This window comes from Carlito syrichta, unplaced genomic scaffold (assembly GCF_000164805.1).
Source record: "Carlito syrichta isolate Samal-C Ts95f unplaced genomic scaffold, Tarsius_syrichta-2.0.1 Scaffold315967, whole genome shotgun sequence".
NCBI classification, from domain to species: Eukaryota; Metazoa; Chordata; class Mammalia; order Primates; family Tarsiidae; genus Carlito; species Carlito syrichta.
This window is the reverse complement of record NW_007260063.1, coordinates 611969-638019: the sequence shown is the minus strand read 5'-3', so window position 1 is coordinate 638019 and position 26051 is coordinate 611969.

The following is a 26051-nucleotide window of genomic DNA, read 5'->3' as shown; positions in this document are numbered from 1 at the left end:
TGGGATTACAGGCACACGCCACCAAGCCCGGTCAGTGAGAGGTATATTTATACACATTATTTCAGTTTGTTTCTATAATTACCCTATAAAGTAAATATTATTACTGTCTCCATTTAAGAATAAGAAAGCTCAAGAATTGAAGCAATTTGAACAAGTTTTTTGGGCTAGTAACTTGAGATTCAAACACCATGAGATTCAAACCAGATTTGTCTGATTTTGAAAACTCATGCATTTTTGACTACTAGAAATAAAGCCAGGCCTATTGAAGTAGCAAAGTTTACCCGTTCCAAGCAACAAAACCCAGACTTGACCAACATAAGTACATAAGGAATTTACTGAAAGGCTTATTGGGGAGTTCATAGGATTGTAAAGAGGGCTGAAGAACCACACTGGAGTTTCCCAGACAGGAGCAGAGCCTCACCATACACAACCTGTCCAGTGAGGAAACTGTCACCACTGGAGCTGGCAGGGTCATTTGAGTTTGGGGCTTACATCACTGCCGGGATACCCTGGAAACTCAGACCTGCTGCTGCCACCATCACCACCATAATGCATTTTGTATGCATTATCTCATTTATTCCTCACAAAGCCTCTGTAGAGGTGTGCTGTCATTATCATCAATTTTCAGACAAGGAGCTGAAAGTTCAGACAAGTTAAGTGATTTGCCCAGGATGGCAAAGCCTATAGGCAGTGGACCACTTAATTCCCATTTGTTAATGCTTCAGTTAAAGGGCCACCATGGTTTTAGAACCACAAAAATCTGAGTTCAAATCCTGGCTCTTCAAATCCTCATTCTGAAAAAGAAAAGAAAAGACTGAAATTACTCATCTAATTACTAATTGGTGGAGACTAGGTCACGTGGGCATACCCTGGGTCTGAAGGAAGCTGAGAGAGTTAGTATCTGAGATTTACAGCTTTCTTTTTTTGGTGAGAAACTGACTCTGCATCTCAGCTACACTATGAACATCACAAACACAGACAGTGGGTTCAGATGTGGACAACCGAAAAAAAAAGGTAAATGTCTATCACAATCTACCTTTTTTGTTTGCCCAATACCAATAAATGCCCTTTTCCTATATGTATACACTATACTTTCTAAACTTTTCTACTCCAACACCATAACTCACGACTGTATAACTAAAAAATATATTCACCAACTATCCACAACAACATTACTGTATCCAATGCCAAGTCTACAACCTCTAGGTGATAGATGCTCCCCACCTAGGTTTATTTGATCCAATGTTATTATTCTACAACCTGTGGGTTTAATTGTAAAGTTAACCCACTATCAACACTCTTTATATAAGACTGGGGAGAGGGCAAAGTGGGAATGATAGGAAAATGTGTTAAGGTGAGTAATATATATGGCATAAGTCAGTGTAGACTAGGTTATACTACAGTAACAAACATCTAACTGCTAATTGGTGGAGACTAGGTCATGTGGGCATGCCCTGGGTCTGAAGTTAGACTGAGAGAGTTAGTATCTGACAGTTGCAGCTTTCTTTTTTTGGTGAGAGACTGACTCTGCCTCTCAACCACACTATGAACATTGCAAACACAGACAGTAGCTTCCAACAACAAAGATTTAATTCTCACTTGCACTTCATGTTTACTGTGGGTTAGCTGCAACTATCTCCACATAGTTTAGACTTTGAAACCCATAGTGATAGAGCTACCTCTATCTAGGATATGGCTGACTTCATGGTATAAGGAAAAGATGAGCACAGAGAACCACTCACTGACTTAAATTTCTGCTACTGTTAATTCAAAACACTTTTGCATGCTTTTCATTGACCAAATATATTAAGATAATTAAGTCTAAAGTTAGTAGGGTAGAAGAATATACTTTCCCTAGGGAGAACTAACAAGTATTTTAGAGTAGAGTGCTATCTACCATACCTATAGTTTTAAATTCTGGTCACAGCAAGGAAGATGAGATGAACATCTCCATATGTGGTTACAAGGCCAGTCTATACGTATTACTTCTTTTTCCCACTCACCACTCCATCATTGCTTTGCCCTCAAGTCTTGAACCAGCACTTTGAATGAATGGCTGGGACTCTTTAAATGGTAGGTTTATCACGACAATAATGAAAGGCACCACAGGGGACATTCTGGATTCCTTCCTGTCTTAGTTCATTTTGTGTTGCTATAACAGAATACCTGAGCCTGAGTAATTTATTTTTTAGAAATAGAAATGTATTGCTCATGGTTCTGGAGTCTTTGAAGTCCAAAATCAAGGTGCCAGAAGGTTTTGTGTCTATTGAGGGTTGTTTTCTAATTCCAAGATGGTGCCTTGAATGTTGTGTCCTCTGATGGGGAAGAATATTGTGTGTTCTCACATGGCAGAATGCTGAAGTTCCAAAAAAGGCAAACTCCCTTCATCAGGCCTTCTATAATAACATTAATCCCTTTATGGGTGGCGCCATTCAGCCTAAACACCTCCCAAAGTGTCCCACCTTCTACACTGTTGCATGGAGACTGAGTCTGAATTTGAAGGGGCGCATTTAGGCCATAGCAACTCTGTTCTTCCCTTATCTCCGTTTGGTAGCAGCTACCAACCTTGACAATCAGAATTAGTTACTACAGCCAGTGCTCAACACCTCTTCCATTTATTCTCCAATACCAAAGGAGCTCAAAATGTCTTAGCCTCCAAATTATTGGAACCACAGTAGTAGCAACAAATGGAAAAATGTCCTGCTTGGATAGAAAATCTCTAAACCTACAAAATCCAGAGTCATAGGCAATTAGAAAAATTTTTATTAGTTGGTCAATAGGCATAATAAAGAGACAGGTTTCTCCCTTTCTTACTCCTAATATATAGATCTGGGTATTCCGGCTTCTAAAGAAATGACTGCATGTTATGGTCCTGATTTAGTAAACCAAACACATCTGTAAAACAGTAACTCAAATACCTCAAACATGTACTATGTTCTCGCCTAGATGTTGCCACAACCTCTAGTCTCCAGTAGGCTATTTAATGGTTCTTGACAAATGGAGAACATAGTATTTCATCCTACCTATTACACTGTGAATAATTACTTACTGAAAAGAATATGACTTTTTTCTTTTACTATGATAGAGTGCCTGGGAAAAAGTAATTTTTATTGTGATAATTCTATATCAAGTATTAAGAAGTAAATCAATTGATGTTGGAAGAGCATTCTAGAATAAGAAAACATATAAATCCATGATATATATCTATTCCAAAGAGACACATCACATCTTCTTTTTGAGGTTCTTTGTATGAGCATTCTTATGGGAGATATGTAGATACAAACAGAGAGAGAGAGAGAGAGAGAAATAGAGAGAGAGCACGAATCAATTTCCAGAAGTTTATCACATACTTCTTCATCAAACCCCTTTGGTGCCAACTTCTGATCTCAGTCTTTCCAAATCTCTGACCAATCTTTGACCATTGAGCCAAGTCATATACTACTACTTATGTATGCACACTTATCTCAGGCCATCTTCCCTTTCAGGTAAATTAGATAACAGTGAAGATCATTCAAACTCTGTTCCCTAAGGAATTTCCCTTCTTCATTGTCTTTCAAAGCCACACTGCATGATAATACCATAGTAGTGCATACAAGTAGTACCAGCATATTATGCAAAGCCATCTGTAAAATAGGCTCAAATATCTTCTTTCTCAACCAATGATCATATGGAGTTCACAATGACACTATAAATATAGATTAAGAAAAAAGGAGGCTAAGGGATATCATAAACACATTGGAAGTGTAATCCACATGATCATACATCATAGATTTCCTTCACTACCTGCTCAGATCAGCCTCAGATATTCTACTTCAACTAATGAAAGACTATTGCCAGATATCCTAAGATGTGTGGTTTATGATTCAGATAATATACAGTTCATACTGGGCAGCTTGGGTGGCCTGGTTACCTCATGACTTAGGTCGGATTTTAGCCTCTACCAAGGTCTATTAACAAGGCAAGATCTGTTTTTCAAAGAGAGGATAATTGCTTACTGGGAAGAGCCTGGCTTCGCTCCAAAACCCCAGGTATTTCCACTCAGATTTAGCCTATCTGCCACAGGTTCCAATGAACATCTCAATTTGTTTCAGACACTTTGACCACTACTTGTCACATCCACTACCTAGTGAAAGTTGAAAGCATTACTTTTACAGTAGCTTAGACCAGTTGGGGAAGCTTCTTTTGCTCTAAACACCAACACACAACTAGGGGTCAGCAAGAAAAGATAAATGTAGAAAGCAACTCTGCCTTTCCTTCATTCCCTGCTGCTGTAGTTTTTTTTCTTGATGTCACCGTTCTCCTTAGTCAAGACCACCATGGGGTAGACATCCAATACTGGCTCACTTGTGGGACACATACATACTGCATTCTTCATCAAGTCGTGCAGGGTTGCCTCACTACACAGATTTTTAGTGTGGGATACCAGTGCCCAGTTCAACCTCTTCTATTTGACCTCAGCATCCTCCATTTGTGGTACTTTCCACCCTCACTTAATGCTGAGCTCCCTTCCAAATGGTTCAAGTGGTTCCAATCAGATATCTTCCACACTACTGATTTAATACACGAGAAGCAACATTGCACCACCAGATCTGGAGAATGTGGACTTCCTCAACGTGCTTATCAGAATTCTGCTGAGACCCTTTATGGAGATAGCCTCAAACTTCACAGATGCTTCTCTTGGAAGACTGCCTTCACCAGGCTTTGGGCAAAAATAAGTACCCCATCCTGCTCCCACAGTACAAATACTGCTTTGAGGCTAACCCTGAGGGCTCCTTCTCCCCTCCCCAGTCTTTTAATATGAGCTGAGAAAGGTGTGATTGGATGGTGGATGTTGGTACTTCCCTGTTCCTTCTTAAGCTCTGAAGATGTAAGTCTGGCCCCAAATGTGATAGTTTTTTAAAAATATGAAATACTTAATACCTGTTATTTTCATTTATGGGCCCTAATGCAAATTACTAGGAAAGAGAAAATACCTTTCTACAGAGAAAGAAGGAAGAAGCATAACAGTTGATTTTTGTTTTGTTTTATTTTGTTTTGCAAAATAGTGAATAATTCCAACAGAATACCTAGGAGAAAGTTTAAAATGTAGTCATAATACATTGGTTATTAAAATCCTTTACAACTATTAATAACCAATGTTTCATTGGGCCTAGGCATATTCTAAGCTCTTCAGATACATCATTTCCCTCTACCCAGTTAAAAACTATTAATTTTACTAACCCCATTTTACAGATGAGGAAACTGAAACTTATAGGAATTAAAGCAATTTGCCAAAGTCAGACAACTCTTCCTGACACCAAATCGCCAAGATAACCTTTAGACCATTCCATTATATCATCTTTCAATTGTCTTTTTCTAGTATTTATTTTACTTGATGTCTACCAGCTTAGATATTTTTGAACTCTAAACCACAATAGATGAACTAAGGGGTAGGGTTCCCTAGCAATGCCTAATGTTTTGCATATTACATTGTTCCATAGTGCAGATAACTTTTTCCTCCCTGTTCTCAAACAAAAAGCACACATAGCTACAAAATGTATGTAATAAGAAAGAATTACAAAATTTTGATGCATGAGCATATGATAGACATCGTCTTCCTCTTTATTTTCACATATTAGTAAATCTCACCACACTGACTCAATTGCCCCTCTCTACTAAGTGGAGAGAAAGGAGAGATGAGAAATAAAGAGCCTCTATATCCAGAATTTCCATTGTCTCCTTAACCAATAGCCTGAGACTGAACGCTGAATAAACTTGACTTGATTTCCCTGGGGTCGACGTCTTCCCCCACAGCCTTGCTGGGTGAGAGAAGATGGCAGCAGAAAGCTCAACTACATGACACTTGGCAAACATTCCGAGACTCTTTGATTGCCCAGGGGCATACGGCATCGCCTTGAATAAATGCAGATTGAACTAAGGACTGTACTTTCTCAGCTCTTTGCCAACATTCACTGTCTTTTGTAAAAGACTGGAAATATAGGAACCTGCAGTCCCAATCACCATTAAATCTTCCACAGAGAGCACCTTTAGCTGAAAAGATTGCTGCGGATTTTATTTCTTAATAACCTTGCAGCCAGTTGTGAAGAAGGGGAGAGGAAAAGCAGAATTGAAAATCGATGAAAGGATTCTGATTTAGGGAAATGAAGGCGAAGAGGAGGAGAAATTTGCTAGATAATGGCTTGATTAATACACTTTAGCCTTTGTTTTCTCCAGTGAAGTTTCTGTGTTCTCCGTTGTTTGTCTTTGGGCATAATTTTAATTAAATGGAGCACAGTTTTTAACTATTATAAGGGTTGCAGTGAGCATAATTCTGCCCCTAAAGTTCATGCAGTTCAGGCAGCTGGGAACTACTTTTGAAATCATCAAAAATGTGTAGAATAAAATACTTAAAACCATCTATTTTGTTGATTCAAGCTTATTCAACCTTTTGCTAGTGGGAGCTTTTACTGTACACTTGAGTTGCTCGCTTGATAGTATTTGCCTCTAGTGAAATCCTGTTTGGGAACTCACATTCTTTTATACGCTGAGATCCAAACTGTTTTGAACAGGGCTGGCTTCATTAAAATGATTTCCTACTGTCACACAGTGACCTAAATGACAATTGACTTTTGCCTTCCATTAGCAAAATGCATTCAGATTTCATTTTCATGTACGAATGCAATTCAAGCTTCACATCATGTTATTTTAAACAATACTGCAATGTAGATTCATGAATAGAGTTAGAAAATCTATTTCCAATTTTGGTATCTTTTAAAGAATAAACTATAAGGAGGCCTAGACCCCCAGACACTCTATTTCTTTGAAAAGGCATTGCAGCATTTAAAAGTGATTAGCCTTACACACTCTTAGAGCAGCATAAGCTCTAGTGGAATGTGTTATATAATCAGAAACAAAAGATTTCTTCCTCTCTCCTACTGTCAGGCGCTATACAACACCAAGAAGCAAAAGAGTTGAGCTGGCATAAAAATGTCTTTCAACACTGATTAAATAGCCGTAAATTCTTAAAATTATTTCCCTGAGTTGTTACACGTTTTGGCTTATCCTATCTCCTGCACTTATTAATAACAACAAACCACTCATATTAGCCAGATGGATGATTCTGAGATTGGTCTGAAGTTCTACCCCAATTATAGAAATAGATTATGAATTTGGGAAATAAATAAGAAAAAGAAATCCTTGTTTCTCTTAGGTTCATTTTTTCCCCCTATTTTTTAGTTGGAATTTTATGCTTTTGCAGTTTTAGGACAGAATGTGCTACTGCTGCTGAACTCTTGATGAATACAAAAAGCCCACAATGGGCGTTTATTTGATCTAACACACGATTAATGTGGTGAATTTCATGTAGTCCCAACCTTTTAAATCTCTCTGAAGAATTACATTTCTGTCCACAGGCATGTCACTGTTAAAAAATGAGCCACCTAATAAAAGAACACACAGTATATTAATATGTAATTTCTTTCCCAGTATGAATGCTAATTACTGACGGTGCAGACCTTATGCTTGGTCTTTGATATGGATAGACTTTCTAGCTATCTTGTTTGGTGTCATCACTCTTACTACTTATTCACCCACATTTTCATTTTAAAGACTCCTGAAGATAGGGTGGGTACTATTTGGTGTTTTTCTAGATCAAAGACAGTTTTGCTTGAAAACTTGTAAAGGAGGGAGAAGAGAGTGTATTCTAACTAACTTACTTCCAGAAATTAATTTGATTTTCATGAAAAAAGAAATGTTATTCTGTTATTTAACTCCCCTCTTGAAAGTACTGTCTTGGTCGCTTTCTGTCAGTCTCATTAACCTGTAAAGATAATGCAGTTGCCTAAAATTTTTTTCTTGTTAGCTTCCAAATGAGCATTAGTTAACGTGGCGTTTCTACAAATTATAAGAGCTCCAAATGTTCATTTCAAATGCTGTTTATTGTTCTGGGGTTTTTTGTTTGTTTGTTTTGCTTTTTAAATACCAGGGCCTGATAATTCTCACATACAGTCTTCATTGATTGACTCACCCACAATAGCTTTCTTCCTTCCTTAAGCCCTTAGATTTATTCCACAATCAGTATCTCACAAACTCTTATACCTCAATAGAAAGAGCTTTCAGTAACATATTAAGCCCCCAAATCAAATTATTAGCCACTTATTAGTCCTTCAAACTATTTGATATCAAAAATATATTGAAAGTTCTTTAAAGAGACTTACTTTTTTTAGAATTATGTTAAATTCATCTTTACTTCCCAAGTACCTAACATAGTGTCTGAGATGTGTAGAAAGCTCTAGTTATCTTGGCCTTTATCTTATCTAGCACTGAACTTTGAACTATTCAGAAATTCTTGTGATCAACTACATGACCATCAGTTTAATGAATACTCAACCCAGTTGTCCATTGGAAGTGGCTTAAAAAATCTAACTTTGTACTGCCTTGATTAACATATGCCTTTGAGGACTGGGAGTGCAGCTGACCTCATCTATTCCTAAGATGGAGAAAAGTGGCAACGTTAACACCTCGTCCTTTCATAACTAAAATTTCAAGTTAATGGGATCAGAGTTCAGCAAATTATATCGGACTTTTTTATTATGGGTTAGAAAAAGAAGAAAACCCATTACAAGGATGCCCACAATTTAAAGCAGTACCAACGAAGAATAAAAGTCACAACATGATGCCTGAAGCTGAAAAGACATCTGCAGTGCCGAGTGTAAGGACGTTCAATGACAATACTTGGCGAATGACAATACATTGCAAGGGAGAGAAAAGCAAAACCTGTAAACTAAAGAAATCTGCCTGTGAGCAACTTCCCCTTCAAAATAGATGGGTACAAAACTAAGCCCCTGAAAATTGACATAGCAAGAAATATCAAAAGCCATTTATTAGTTGAAGATACTTTATGAGATTTGTTTAGCTCCTGGCAAGGTCCTCAGGCTGTATCCCAAAGATACAGGACAGTGTCATATAGTGGACATTCAAGTAAAGTTTTGTTGTTGAATGAATATGCTGTTCTTAGATAACTAAACTTAAGCACTGTTGTCTGTTAGCTTAGGTTAGGTACAAATTGCAGCCCTTAACAATATAAAGTCTACTAGCCTTACTTTGATCATAAACTGTTAGGAAAGAACTCAAAAATGGAGATATAACCATCAGCAGTTGGTAGGCTGGTTTCAGGGCTGGTTATTTATGTGTGTGTTTGTTTTTTCAATATTCTCAAAGCAGTATTTCAACTTCCAAGGGAACTCTTAGGCTCTAAGCTTTCCTGCTTTCTGTGTTTGTGTTCTTGTGGATCCTGGGGGGTTTCATTGTGAGGATTTCCCTGCACCCCTCTGAACCCATGCAGCATAATTGAGATCCCTCCTAGACTTATTTCCACTGAATCCTATAATAGCCACTTCTCCCCTCCCATTCTTGGAAGTTATCCAAGTGACTTTTTTCCCTTGAAACTCAATGTTAGCCGGGCTCGGTTGTAATCCCGCACCTTTGGGAGGCTGAGGTGAGTGGATTGCCTGAGCCCGCGGGTTCGAGACCTCATCTCTACAATAAATCAAAAAATCAGCCGGGCGTGGTAGCGCATGCCTGTAATTCTGGCTACTCGGAAAGCTGAGGAGGAAGGATCGCCGGAGCCCAGCAGGTCGAGGCTGGGGTGGCCGGGAGCGGCCACTGTATTCCAGTCTGGGCGACAGAGTGAGACTCCAACTCAAAAAAAAAAAAAAAAAAGAAAGAAAGAGAGAAACTCGATGTTTATAACCAATATACATAGAAAAGACATAATTTTTTAATTTAGATATGCTGGGGGGAAAAGGCGTTTACATAAAGCATTAATGTTCTGTCTTCCTTTATGCAACTTGAATATCATTTGAGAAACAACGTAGGCTGAAAATATTTGATGCCTAAACTTCAATAGTTCACCAAGCAGCAAACAGCTACTGCTGTGTTGATTCATTTTACAATATTGTCACATGTACATAAAATAACGAAATTCTCACCCTGCCCTAACGGACATTACCCTTGCTTATCTCCCAATTGGTCTGACTTCCCGATTCCTCTTGTTTTATACTCACACAACAAAGGAGTGTTTTATAAGCAATATCTATTGATTTCTAACTCTGATGCATGAAATCAAGAGAAAGTGAGAGAAAAGGGGACAATTTTGAAAAGGAAATGAAGAGAAAAATGCATCTCAGCCAGAAATGGGCATTTTGTAATGGCTGACTCCATTTTATCATTTTGCCGTTTTATCTTTTCTCTTCGATAACAGGCTTTACACGTTTTCTCACAGTTTTTACAAGGCATGCATGGTTACCACCATATCCATAAAGAAAATATTCTATCTGTAAAGGTGGTCAAGTTGTTTCCACAGACCCACAGGTTTGTCTGTGTTTATTGTTTCAGCAGTAAAAGAGATAATGTAGAACGTCAATGATCCATTGGTCTCCTAACGTTTCTCTCTGTTCTTAGTATGTACCTGAAATATTTGCCTTTACTACTGTCTGGTTGGATAGTCAAATATGTGCCTTCTATACTAACTTTTTCATTTGATTATCTTAATTGTTGATGAATTGCTTAATGTCTCATAGGTGTGCCCTAAGAGTGCTTCTAGTACATTTTTAAGATTTGTTTTCCCTTGCCAAATCTAAATCTACATTGCTTGACCTGCTTTGAGGTGAAATTCTAGTAATTTTTTAAATTATACTTATATTTATTCTCATATATACACACATAACATATGTGTATATATAAATATTCCACATATATGTGTGTATATATGTAATCATATATGTATATATCAGACATATATTCATACATATGCAGTATATATGATTCTACCCATTTGACGTGTTCTGTCTCTTAAACTTTGCCCGTTTTATGGGTCTTTCCATCTTACATTATTTCAAATAATTAAAGTCACAGGTCTTTTTGAAGGTCATAGTACACTCAAATCTTAGTTATTTAGCAGTAAGTTTAGCTTATATATTAAGTTGTGGTGATGATAAACACGGGAAAAGATCCATACTCTCAGTTGAAAGTTTCACATTTGAAAGCATCATAAGATCACCTCATTCCTCCAACAAAGAAAATAGGCATAAATTGCCAAAGAGTGACAGTCATTGGCAGTTCACTTGCATCCTGGGAGGCAATCCCAATGACAGAATTATGTGTTGCCCTTTCTGGGCTGAATGCCCTAGACATGGCTGAACTCTAAGTGCAAAATGACCTATTGCAGCAACAGTTAGGAGCCAACCTTCTATCCAAAGACCATGGCCAACCATCCTGGAGCAAGCAGGAGCCTTCTGTCTCAGGCTGTGACTGGTGACTGAATGTCCACATCACAAGCAGCGACAACTCTCTGGTGATCATATGAACATATTTTACAGAGTGAGGGACACTCAGATTCCTAGATTCTCTTTGGCTTTTATGTGTTCTCTTTGAATGGTTTTCAATGATTCAGTTCAGACCCCTGAATCATCCTGATTCCCTGAAAATAAAAACATCCTGACAGTTTTTATGCTGTCTAATCTTTATTTTTAAAAATTGGTGGGAAGATACTTTTATAGTTCATAAGTTTGATGACTGGGTTTTCATGCTTATGTATATGTTACTGGGAAGTTCTCCTTTTAGTGTTGTTTACGTCACTGTTCTGAGCCCCAAGTGTCCATCCAGTTGATGACAATTCAACATTTCAGGAAAGGGATCAATCTGGGTTTGTTTGCTTGGTTGGCTTGCGTGACACTAGTTATCATGACCTCTCAGCACTTTATACACCAGTAGCACATTTCTAAACTATAGGACACCTATGAAAGTAAACTTATTGAAATACAAAGATAATATTGCAGACTTCATAACAGGACAGAGCTTTGTGCTTCTTTTCAGCAAGTGTTTTGTTTCCATTACATAGATTTGAGAATGATGTCAAATTTTTTGCTTTTCTTTGTTTGCTAGAAAACTCAGAGACAAATTTGCAATCCACCTAAAGTGAATAATTCATATTTGAGATCATTTCTTGTAGATACTAATTTGTTCCGGGACTTTACCTAATTTTTCTGCCTTCATATATGTGTGTGTGCGTGTATATATATATATATATACACGCACACACACATATATATTAGCAGGTCTTTTTTTTGGTTAAGGAGCAAGTCATACACATAATTAAAAGCATATACACATGTGCATGCACAATAAGAAAAGTTTCTGGGAATATAACAAAACTCTTCTTTTAATGTTCATTTATGATATGATAACACTGAGGTACAGACATGCATACACCAAGACAAGAATGTGTGCCCAAGTCTGCTGGCAGTGTATTATGTGTGAGAACACCAGAGGATGATAACAACCTCTCAACAGCACCTAGAGCTGACCTACAAGGATATAGATCACTGCCTGCTGCTAGTTTATCTCTGTCCACTTGGTCACTACAACCCTGATGGCTTCAGATGTCCCCAGACAATCAGTAGTCCAAATAAAAAGAAAGATTGAAAGAAAGAAATGGGGAAGGAGCACCAAGACTAATAAATACAAGCAACAATTGCCCAAAAATTGACTATCTATTGACAAAGATGATGATGAGTGAATTTTTCACTTTCTGATGCTCTGCATTAGAATCCCCTATGGTATATGTTTGGTGTGCTTTCTCTTTTAAAAAGGCTAAGAGCGTGTTTTGTTTTTGTGACTTTAAGTCTTTTTTTTTCCTTCCTGTTGCCATAATACTGCAATGCTTTTTGAATACACTTTCTTCCTCCTCCCTCAAGTGACAGTGACTAATTCATCTGGCCCTCAAACCATTATTACAACAAATCACCCAGCATCGCCAGTTCGGGAAGTTTAATCCAGCCACCTTCCTAGGGGGTTAATACAGCTGGAAATGGGTCCACTAAATTGAGGTGATTGTCCCTGGAAAACACTGAAGGACTGAACAGAGTCACTAACATTAGTATCACTTCTCTGACAGCAGTAATTTTTACTTTGATTCTGCATGTCAGCTAGTGTGCCCAGCAACCATATGACAATGGAATAATGAGATGGCAATTGCTCCTCTGCCCAACCCGTGGCCCAAACCCTGTCCCTAGGAATCCTGCCAACTACCTTCACTTGGCAGCCATCTGCTTCGTGCCAGGAAGGAGCGAGAAGTATTTGCATTTTCACTACACCACACATTGCTTTGCCTTTGCCGCACAAGTTGGAAAGACTTACTGAAAGCAATGCAATCTACTACAGGTGGAAACTTCAGATGGTGGAACATGCATTCTTCCTCACACGCATTCTTCATGGTAAGAGGATGAATGTTTTTAAATGTTTCTCGACCCTAGTGTTTTGAATATGAGTTCTGCAAGACGGAGGAGAAATGATAGGGAATTGTGTTGATAAGTTCATAATTTAAAGCATTTTGCAGATAAGTGCACATTCTCTCATTTTAATTGATGCCAAAATTGTGACACCAACACTTGTTTAAATACCAAAAACAACGTTTCTGTTTTCTCACTCAAAATTGCATCCCATTTCTTTGTCGTTAAAGAATCACGTTGCAACTTCCTGGAGAAAGTAATCAATCGAGAACTTCAGCAAGGAAACAGAGGATGAGCGAACCTTGTTCCTAAGAGGCAAACAGAAATTAGGAGAAAGTGAGGCTGGCCCTGAAATACTCAAAAGAACATCAGTTCCTGACTTGGCAATATAGTGCTTACTTAACCTGAGTTTTCGAAGTCCTTGGCCTTTGTGGCCGAACTTGTAAACTGGCTCACTCAGCAAATTTTCCTCTGACTGTCTCTTCATTAGATGTGAGTAAAAGCTAAGTACTCACTTCTCCAGCCTCACTAGCAGATAGGAGTAGTCATTGGATACAGTTTGGGCCAACAAAAATAAGAAAAAAAAAATTTTTTAAAGGTAAAAACCACCTTGAGAGAAAATTGGCTAGGGACAGAGGTTGGGGGAGGTCAACCGGGAGGACAAGTGAGGAAAATTATCCAATTCCTGATAAAAAAAAGTAATGCCTCTTGGCCTGGCCCATATTTCCCATTTTCCCTTCTTCAAATGGAACTTCCACATATCATGCAGTGGTAGCCATCTTGCAGCCGCGAAGCAACAACATGGAGATTAAAGCTAGCACATTCAGCATGTCAGAGTGGAAAGACAGAAAAAGAAAGCCTGAGTTTCTCATGACTTCATTAAGCTGCTGAACCAATACTAGAATTGTTTAATTCTAGACTTTTTTGCTGTGTTATAAAGATGCAATTTTATTTGCTTAAGACACCCTTAGTTAGCAGTGTTGTTAGCTGTAGCCTAACGTAGTCCTAATGGATCCTGTAAGCATGGCCAAAGGTTTACACATCTGCAAACACCACACTCACTGTGGTGAAATACTGTGAGGTCAATGCCTATGAAATTTCAGAAACTGGAACTTGAGAAATAAATAAATTCTGTTTGCCCTGTTCTTATCAGACCAAAGACCAAGAGTTAGGAGGAAAGGGAAGAATGTGAACAGCTAATTCTTTTCATCACTACCCTCAAATGACGTCTCACTGGTTCTGGAGAACTAGGGTAGAAAGCCAAAAATTCTTAAAGAATAGCCCTCTGAGACTGATAAGTTCTCTACATCCAGATATCTATGAGGTCAGAATATCTTTCTCAAACTCGAGAGCCTGATAGAGATGTATCTGAGGTTCCATCTAACATCTCCAATACTTACCCTTTCTCGAAGGGACTCTACATGTGAGCTATCATGTTATACAGTAGAAATAAGCTATTTTCTAGGGCTATGCAAAACACTGAAATTTTGTATTTGGTCAAAGGGAAGTGGTGCATATGAGAAAGAAAATCTGGCACTTAGCAGAAAGATTCGTTGCTGACATTTTCATTTGGTTGTTATGGTGAGAAAATTCACAGCCAGTGGCTGTCAAATTCCAACATACAAGAGTTAACATGCTCCAGTAGTTGACAGATGCACTTATTTTTACCTTCATAAAAGAGAACAAAACAGGATAAGAGGAGAGTGCAGAAATGACCAAATCTAATTCTTCCTGACCCTTATGGTTAAAAAACTGGGGGCAAATGCACATGTTAACCCTTAATAAGACACAGACTTCAAATAATAAAGAAAAGCCGGGAAAGACTGTAAGAAGCCCCAGAACTTTACATTCACCCTTTTTTTCACTCCACTTCAACTTCTGCCTTCCACCTTTGCCAAGTCTTATCAGATGAGTACTATAAGCAATGTAATTTATGTAAATAGAATCCATTATGCAAATGCTTCCAACTTGCTTGCTACTTAGAAATTTTGTTCTTTTATGTTTAAGAAACATAGCCTTTATCCCCTGGAATAGACAGATTGGTTATGTTTATGTTCTTAAAGCCTTCTGCTACTGTTCTGGGCTTTGAGGAAAAGTCATTTTTTAGTTTAAAAAATGTTTTGCCTCGCCTCTCATCCCCTTCTGTAAAAATAGCCTCTTTGTTTAATTTGGAGGTTTGCACACTGGCTTAATGACTGCAGTAGTTTAACAGAACCTTAGTGAGAAGGGTAGGACACAGAGATAAATGTGCAGATTATACCCTGTGCCCCACAGGGAATTTGTTGTTTCGTTGAGTTAATATGAACTGAATCATTCAATTAATTCAGAGATCTCTGCTCAGAGAGCTTTATTCCCTGTTCTGTTTCAGTCATATTTTCAAACGTGAACTCAGTGAAATTCTTGTTTAGAGCTATAAATAAGGAAGTAAAAAAGTATACACTCTTTGTGTTCATGCTCTCTCTACATCTTAAAATTGTAAGCCAAATTATAATAAACTATAAGAGAGCATGTACCACTCTATACACAGATATACTAAAAATGTTCTTTCTACTAACATAAACTGCACTTCACAATTTCTTATTTATATGTTTGCACATACATACATAAAGAATGATTTTAAAAAGAAGGAAAAGGCATAATGTCATAAAAAGAAAAAATTGTATGAGAGGATGTCTTTGTTTTAATAAATGAACATTGCAACACATGAATTATGAATTTAAAATTCTTCTCCCACCCTGAAGAAACACATTTTTCAAGTTGACGAGTCATTGTAACAGAACTGCAAGCTTCAAGCTATTTAAAAATAGTGCTGGTTGAATAAAAGAGAACAAAACTTCCAATTTGACTGATGTTTATTTTGCCACTTGATGACCAACCCCATCCAACCAGCCATGATTTAAGTACATTCATTTTTAGACTGTCCAAAATAAATCCCCATTGTTCCATCTGGACTAATCATGTCATCAAAACACCTTGCTTTCAGACTGCTCTGGGGTTTTTTTTGCTAGTTGCTTATAAATGATGTCTGATGACTTGCTAGTACTTTATGGGTGTGCAAATGAAGCTGATATGTTTTCTGGTAATTTTCATCAAATATTCAACAAATATATACCAAACACCAACTAAGTGGCAGGCATTGTTCTAGGCTCTGAGATTGCAGCAATAATCAAGAAAGACAAGGTCCCTGCTCTAATGAAACATATGGTCTGGTAGGAAGAGACAAATAATAAATAAACAAGTGAGTGAGATGATTCCAGACAAAAATGATGCTCTGAAAAAAACAAAACAGACAATGAGATAGAGTGAGCAGGGAAGTGGTCAGAGAGCTTCTCTGAGAAAGGGACGTTGCCCTGACACGTAAGTTCTAAGGAAGTGATCACTTGAAGATCTGAGGGAAGTGTAATCCAGGCAGAATGGACAGCTGGAACAAAGGGTTGAAGTAGAAATAAACTTGACCATTTTCAGAGACAAAACAAATCAACAACAGCAACAAAACAAACAAAAACCACTGTGCTGGAATCCAGGAATGAGGGCAGGAAATAACAGAAAGATGAGATCAGTGAGGAAATCCATGAATAGATGACTTGGGGTCTTGTGTGTCTTTGAAAGAAGTCTGCATTTTATCTTAACTGGATTGGGAAACCGTTGGAGGTTTTTAAGTAAGGAGTAACGTGATATGAATTACTCTTTGAGTCCATTGCTCTGTAAAGAATAGAGGGGCAGAGAGTGGTGTGCAAATGTGAAGACAGGGAGAACAATTAGAAAATCCTGAAGTATTCCAGGTGATAAATTATGTTATTTTGAGCTAATGTTTGAACTGTATTTGGAAAGAGTGGTAAGAAGTAGGATATATTTTTGAAGCAGAACTTAGAGAGCCTGGTGATTGATTGGATGTGGGTTACAAGGGAAAGAAGCAGGGAAGAATCTTCCATTGAGACATTTATTTTTTTCCTTAGATACATTTTCTTTTATGCAACCATATTGATTCTTACAAACAAACCAGGTAAAATTTCAAGGAACCAAAATGGTCTCTGCCACTTACTTCTATCCCTGCAAATCCATCTCCTGCAAAATATCTACTAACCTAGTTACTAAATCTGCTGAATAAAACGCCTCCCCCCAAAATCAATAAGAGCCATAAGTTAGAACAGAAAAATTAAGAGTCCATTTAAATAAAATTCTTGCAGAAATGATACTTTTATTCAGTATAGAACCACATATTCTAACTTAAGTTTCTTTGCTTTTGATTAAAATTATATCAATCCTTAAGATCACTAGTGAGGAGACAACTTGAGGGATTCAAGTTGTTTTGATAAGTACAGTCTTTAAAAGTACATGCTTTGTGAGTGGAAAAGCCTCTGTCACAACAGTGATTTGGAATAGTCGTTCCGTCGTCACTAGACCACCAACTGCTCAAACATCTCAGTTAGACACCCCTACCTGCCTTGCTTTCAAGCCGGTTGCAAACACACCAGGAAGTTGGGTCACAATTCAAACCTTGTCAGACCTTGACCTTAGAGTTACTGAGTGTATCAGATCCTTTTCTGTGTGTATATTTTGTAACAACACAAAGAAAGGAGACAAAGAATAAAACATGGGCTTCTGAGGCTAAGACAGAAAATGCCTCCATGGGAAAATGCAAAACAAGGGTAAAGCCTGACATTCCAACCTGGAAACTCACCTATGATGTCACCTCGCTCCAGCCTCACGTACAACCGAGAGAAACAGAGTAAGTGAGCTCTATGTCAAGGTCAGCCTTGAGGATTTAGGTGAGATTTTTGCTCACCCGGGAGCCAGAGGTGGGATTTGAAAGGAGCAGTACTGTCCGGGATCTGGTCCAGATCCCAAGGAGAAGTGCCAGGCACCCAGCTTTGGCTACTGGGGCTGTAGCAAATGTTGGAAGCCAGTTGCCACAGCAGTCCAAAATCAAAACACAGTCTGGGTCCCCAGCACGAGTCCCCCAGGTGAACCATCTACTTCCACTGACATCATCATAGCAGTAAAAAAAAAAAAAAAAAAGGTCTCAAACACTCTAATTATGCGCGGGACACCCTTGGGGCCTCTTGTGTACCTGAGCTTAAAAGAGACGTGGAGAAATTAAACCTCTGAAACATTATTCCTTTTTAAAGCCTTGCTGGTAGCATCTTGCTTCTTGCCTTAACTCTTCTGATTTTACACTTGAAAGCAATTGTCTCTACATTTTTCTTCAATGCACATTCTAGTTTCCAATTTATACGACATTCTTATTTGTGTATCGGGTCATTATGCAGCTCTTTGTTCAACTAATTTGGCTTGTTCTCACCCTTCCTATTTTTCTTGTATTATAAAAAAAAAGGTTATATTCTCCTTTCTTAGGCTAATTTTCAGCTATAATATTGTTCTTCTTTTATGTTGAATTATTAAAACCCTTGCTGGAATTTCCACACTGTGTGAGAAATACTAACATGGAAAAACAAACGCAGCCCACAAATCTAAGGCAGTTTCTACAACACAAAACAAGGACGTGAAGAAAGGCTCTCGGGGTTGATTCAATCTGCAACTATTATTTGTACTGCAAATAACTGCTGATTGTTTTATTTCTGGACCTTTCCCTCTGAATTTTAATCATAAAAGGAGCTTTACCATATGGTAGTATTAGTGGGGAGAGACAGGAGAGAATCACCCTTAATTTCATGACTAAAATAACCATTACTGTTTTTGTGTATTTTGCTCTTTCATTTGTTTTATTCTTTCTCTTGTTATTCTGAAAATAATATGATTAGAAGGGAATTCAACCACTTGGGTTTTACTGAGGAGGGTGTCCAAACCAGTTTATGTGGGAAGTCTCAGAAAATATTTCCTGCAGTGGTGGTAAATTATTTAACCATTATTAGATGCCAGAATGTGGTGGGGATGACACAAAGAACATTAAGGTGGATAGAATCATCCTTATTCAGTCAGCCACTAGTTTAAATTAAACTAACAAATCAGAAAGTGAAAATTATGAGGAAAGGAAGCCCTACACATACTGAATAGAAGGATAGTATATGTCATAGTCAGCCATTTCCAGAAGGCTCAAAGCAATACAAAGATTTTCCAGGGCAGAAGGGGTTTGAAAATAAACACCAAGGCAGACGGGAAAAAGATAACTTGACAAGTTCACCCAGGAGATGTGCACAAAGATATATTATTCATGCATAATGTAAATATTTCATTTTTTCAATACTTGTGCAGTTGTCTGCTTGTCTTTTTTTTTCATAACTGTCGGTGTCACATGTCATCTATCTTAGATGGTTACTTCTTAAAGCAGTGATCCCCAACCTTTTGAGAATTGAAAATCCCTATTGTTTGTTATATGACAACTGCCCCACCTCAACCTCTGTCCCCCTTCCAGAAAAAGTAGGGAGGAGATCGGAAACCTTGAAATGATGAGAACCTTTACTTTATGTAAATTGAAACTATTCTAGTTGAGAGGAATTTTATGATTCCAGCTGGAATAACCCATGACCTCTCTCCTTCTTCTTCCCACTACATATTATAAAAGTGAGGTTGCAAGCCATTGTCCCAGGGGAAATTGTGTCTAACAAAATTTCCTTTATGGATTTTTAAATAGGAAAGGAGTCTAGCCATATCATAGTTGTGAGGGGGAAAATTAGGGGGAAAATCGCGCTTAATCTCATGACCTAAAATAACCATTATTGCTTATTTGTTATTTATATTAGCTTTTGTTCTTACATTATTTTAACATTATGCAAGAAATACATTATTTTTGTTTTTGGTTGTTTTGGTTTTTTTTTGAGTTGGAGTCTCACTCTGTCTCCCAGACTGGAATGCAGTGGCCGCTCCCGGCCACCGCAGCCTCGACCTGCTGGGCTCCAGCGATCCTTCTGCCTCAGCCTTCCGAGTAGCCAGAATTACAGGCATGCACTACCACGCCCGGCTGATTTTTTGATCTATTGTAGAGATGAGGTCTCGCTGCCCAGGCGGGTCTCGAACCCGCGGGCTCGGGCAATCCACTCACCTCAGCCTCCCAAAGGCGCGGTATTACGGGCTGAGCCACCAAGCCCGACTGAAATACATTATTTTTAAAGTTCTTTTTTAAAAAAGAAAAAAAAGGATTAACAACACAAAAGTGTCTAGAGAGTAATAAAAGAAAAGGCCTATCATTTCTCATCCCCATTTCCCAAACTCTCCCTCCTCCCAGAGGTCAGAGCTGATAGCATCTGGGTGTGTGCTGTTCTCAAACATATTCTATGGAATTATGTATTGCCACGTGTTTGAACGACACAGGCATGTCATTTTGTTTTGTTTTAATAAAATCAGGTCAGATTGTACACATTATTTACCAACTTGATTTTTTTAATTTAATAATATAGTTTGGAAACTTTTCCACACTGGAATATCATACTTTTGATTGACTGCATAACATTCCATCACACTAAATATCAAAAATTAACTTAATCACATCCCTATCATTATATATTTAGATTGTTTTCACTTTTTGCTTAGAAATCAACATTCCTACAAGCAGTGTGTATACTGTACATACATCTTTGTACACTTATTCTATAAAACATATACCTGAAAGCAAAGACAGTGGGTGAGAGAATATTTTAAATTACAATAAATACTATCACATGACATTCCAAAGCTGACATTTCATATATATAAATGTTGCTTAAAATTATGTATACTGCTTTTTCATAATTGTGTAATGTTAAAAAATTACACATAGATAAAAAATACTTTAAACATGTATCTGTTGTTAGCTGCTGGTTTTCCACTAATATAAAAAAATGCTGTGTTGAAATTCTCTGGGCATATGGGTTTTCAAGGTTTTAGATGGTGATTTTTCAGCATGGCTTACTATTCATGCATACTGTTGAATTTTTTTCCAACTTATATACTCCTGTTCATTGAATAATCCTACTCACTAAACTTAATAAATTAACTTAAGGAGGTTAAATATTTTTTCTATATGTTTGTTTTCTAGAAGTTTTTCTTTTGAACACTGTGTCTATGGGAACTTTTGCCTACTTATTAAGAGTGTGAACTCTTTAATAAAACTGTAAATGTCATACAACCATTCTGGAAAACAGTGTCGAAATTCTTCAAAGCACTTAAATATAAAACTATAATATATCCCAGTAATCCCACTTCTGGTAAATGCTCAAAGGAAATGAAATCAGTATCTCAAAGAGCAATCCCACCTCCATGTTTATTGCAGCATTGTTCACATAGCTAAGTAACAATCTATGGTTCTATATCAAATGAATAGGACAAACAAGTGAATAGATATTCATGCACAACACACAATGGAATATTATTTAGTCATAAAAAAAGAAATCTTGCCATTTGTGTCAACATGGTTGAACCTGTAGAAAATTATGCTAAGTGAAATATGTCAGACATAGAAAGACAAATATTGTATGATCACATCTATTTGTCAAAAATTAAAACATCACTCATAGAAACAGAAGGGAGAACAGAGGTTGCCAGGGGCCGAGGGCTGAGGGGAATGGACAGATGTCGGTCAAAGGGCACAAACTTTCAGTTATAAGATGAACAAGCTCAGAGTATCTAATGTACAGCATGGGTGGTGATGGATGTGCTCATTAATTTAATTGTGATCATCATTACACAATATACACATATATCAAATTATCACACTGCACATGCTGAATATATATCATCTTTATCATGTAGTGTTTTTTTTAATTTTCTTTATTTCAATAGCTTTAAGGGTACAAATAGTTTCTGGTTGCATGACTGCTTTTTATAGTGGTGAAGAAGTCTGGGCTTTAAGTGTGTCCGTCACCCTCATGAGTGCACATAGTACCTGATAGGTACAGAGAATAAGTGGTCAGTAAGTGTAATGCATTGACCCCTCCCATAAATCTTCCTGGAGTCAATGTGGCAGACCACTGTAGGTGCTAGGTTGTCTACAGTATACAGTGGCCACAAAGCAGGAACTGTCTTTGCCCCTCATCAAACCATTATTCTTGAGGGGGAGATTGTGCTTATCAAATAAACTAGTTACTGATTATAAGTACTCTGAAGGAAAAACACTGGACAGAGTAGACAAGACGTCAAAGAAGTCTTCCCTGGAGAAATGATATTGAAATGAAACGCAAAGTAGGAATGTCAGTTAAGTAGGTAAAGAGAGAGAAGACGTGAGTAGGTAGAGAGAACGGTTTATACAAATGCCTTGACACTCTAGAAGTGCATCTTTCAAATGATCATCACAGTGCCTTTTTAAGAAAGCCGGGAAAAGGCATTGGAGAAAGTGGGAGGAGGGGGTATCATAGGAATCAGTATACAACTTCATAATATCCATGACATTTGCTAAAAATGAGTTTCATTTATTGCTAGTTTTTCTTTTTTTTTAAATATATCAATATTTTTTATTTTGATATTGTGGGGTACAGTTAAAGTTAGGTATACAAATATGCTTCGTTCAGGCACCCTTGTTGATAAGGAGTGTCTCCCCGTCCCCAGAAAGATATTGACTACCGTTAATCCCACCTCCCTTCCCCTGCCCCTCCATAGTTTCCCACCACTGTCAGTCCTTTTTTTGTACTATTACGATGGATGTTCAAGGTCCGCTATATGAGTGAGAACATGTGATACTCAGATCTTTGTTTCTGTGAGAGGTCTCTCAGTATTATTGACACTAGTTCCATCCAGGTTGCTGCGAAGTTCATGATTCTGTTCTTTTTTATGGCTGTGTAGTATTCCATCGTGTATATGTACCACATTTTTTTAATCCAGTCCTCTTTTGATGGACAATATGGTTGATTCCAGGTTCTTGCTATTGTGAACAATGTTGCGATAAACATACATGTGCAGGTATCTTTTTGATAGAGTGATTTGAGTCCTTCAAGGTATATTCCCAGTAGGGGGATTGCGGGGTCATATGGGAGGTTGATATTTAGAGCTTTTATCTTTCTGTGTATCAGATACCAAGTAACTGCCTTATCTGTGTTTTTATGCTCTCCAAAGACTACCCCAGCCCCTATCCTTGGTAGCTTTAGATGTTCTGGAACCCTTGGCCAATTATCAACATTCCTTACTGTCCCTAAGAGGCTTGCCAGAAGCACAGGCATACATAATGCCATGTCTTAAGCTCACCCAAAAAAAGAGCGCTTTTGGACAAAGTTGTAGAGATATAAATCCCTCTGCCATGGTTTCTCAAACTCTGCACATTCTGCACTGTCACCTCTGTCATTGTGACAAAATATGTCCAAAACAGTGAAAGTATGTGTGCATAGGACATAAAGGAAGAATGAGTCTAAAAGATGTTGCTTTCACCCCCTTGGAGGATCTTGTCTCCAGGCAATGCTCATGGCCTTGCCATTGTTTCTAGGCTATGGGCATGATGTGACACTCACCCTGGAACACTGCCAATGTCTCAGGAGGATTCAGAAGCTTCTGGAAAGTGATTGTCCTTAGAGTCCAAGTGTTCCCCATATCCAGCCTCATTCAACAAAAGGATGTAATTGCTTAACTATCATACATGTATCACTAGGTGGTTCTCTTTATATGGAGGATATTAGAGAGAACTTACAGCGTTTACCAGGAAGGAAAAAAAAAGGAGAAAGAAATACAGGCCACGAAAGCCTAAGTCATATTGCTGCTCCATTCAAATGGGCTTCTTTTTAGATTCACCTTCACTCATGGCTGGGGTGAAGGTTGACTGTTTTCATTGTGTTAAAATACTAGTGACTTCAGTTTGTCCAAGTCCAAAATGAAATAATCTTTCAAAAAGAGTTTCTGATATATATAACCCTCAGGTTGTATTTCTTGTGAAGATTGAGGCAATTTTCCTGTGCCCTTTTTTCAACTGTAATAAAGGCCCTTTTTTTCCAGTGGAAAGATGGATGGAAATCCCTCCTCACAGACGCAGTGCACCATCAGGCAAGCACGTTCTCATTGGAGTGGCATCTTTAGTCCCCAGCGGGTTGTTCAGTGTCAGAGGCTCCAGGTTTGATCAACATCCTACAAATTTTCTTGACAGATGGGTATCTTTGGCACCTCAGCTAGTAAACAACAGCATCCGTGCCCATGATTACTTCCTCATCTCTCCTGGCAAGCTGTAGAAAGAAGTTCTTTTTGCCTTTAAAAAAATATGTAAACATTGTTCCCCATGTTTATTTTTTGTCATTGTTCTAAAATAGGCCCTAAAGAGATGATATTCAAGTTTTGGTTGTTTGACGCATTTGCTTTGGTAAACACGATGCAGAAAACGTCCATAAAATACTCAATATCCACTAAGAAAGAAATAATGTTGTTTCAGGTTTGATGTCCACGAAACCAGCCATGTTTTTGCTATTGTGATTAGAGTTGCAACAAACATACATGTGCAGGTATCTTTTTTGTAGAATGATCTGAGTTCCTCCAGGTATATCCCCAATAGAGGGATTGCTGGGTTATATGGAAGGTCAATTTCCAGTTCTTTCAGAAATCGCCACACTGTCTTCCAAAGAGGTTGCACTAGTTTGCATTCCCACCAACAGTGTAGAAGCGTGACTTTTTCTCCGCATTCTCGCCAGCATCTGTTGTTGTTTGTTTTATTAGTGATGGCCACTCTTACAGGGGTTGGGTGGTATCTCAGTGTGGTTTTGATTTGCATTTTTCTAATGATGAGTGAGGCTGAGCACGTTTTCATGTGTCTGTTGGCTGCCCATATTTGCAAGTTGTTCTGATGATCACTCGGTGGTTGGTACCTTTCCCTCCCCCGGCTGGGAGAGAGCACCAACAAAAACTCTTGGGGATCCAAGTCAAGTTTCCCAACTAAAGAAAAGCTGATCTGGATTACTAAGGAAAGTTTTTCAAACCACCCATATGCTTCCTCAAGAACTTCTCTCACCAGCCCATGGAGGCAGTGAGATATAAGTTGTAATAGCGGACATGGTCTGAATAACAGTCGATTCTGTCCATTACCTGTGTGATATCAGACAAGTTCATCCTTTTCTTTACCTCAGTTTCTCATCCGCAAAATAGGGCACTGACACCTTCCAGAGATATCACGAGATTTAAATCAGATGACCACACTGCCTGGTATGTAGCAGGCACTCCATAAAGGTTATTTCTCTCTCCACCTATCGCAGAAAATAAGAAAGTCTGGATGTCAGATAAAACTGACTACCCGTTCTTGGTGGAGTACAGAGTTAACATTACAATTCTTTTGAAACCATATGACATTTGACATACCAAATGCATCCATTTCCATATCCATAAGTCAGGTTTATCTATTTTATTATTTTTTTGAAGACAAAAGGCAGTGAAAAGAACGAGAGAAAAAGGGTAGAACTCAGAGGATGAAGAGAGAAGCAGGAAGGTGAAAGACACTAAATTATCTTGGACTAATGTAGGCTGAGTGTTTTCCAGATTTTTGTATCAATTTAACTGTTCATAATTCTGTGAGAAATAGGTATTGTTATTCTTGGTTTAGAAATGAAGAAACTGAGACTCAGAGAGCTCCAGTGATTGGCCCAGTTCAGAGCTAGGGTATAGAAGAACTCAGTCCTCTTTACCGCATATCCCTCCAGTATCATGGTGCACTGCCTCGTCCCTCTTCCCAATTTAACTCTTCTTTTTTTTTTTGAGTTGGAGTCTCACTCTGTCGCCCAGACTGGAGTGCAGTGGCCGCTCCCAGCCACCGCAGCCAAGGCCTGCTGGGCTCTGGCGATCCTTCTGCCTCAGCCTTCCAAGTAGCTGGAACTACAGATGCACACTACCATACCAGGCTAATTTTTTGATTTATTGTAGAGATGAGGCCTCACCAAGTTGCCCAGGCGGGTC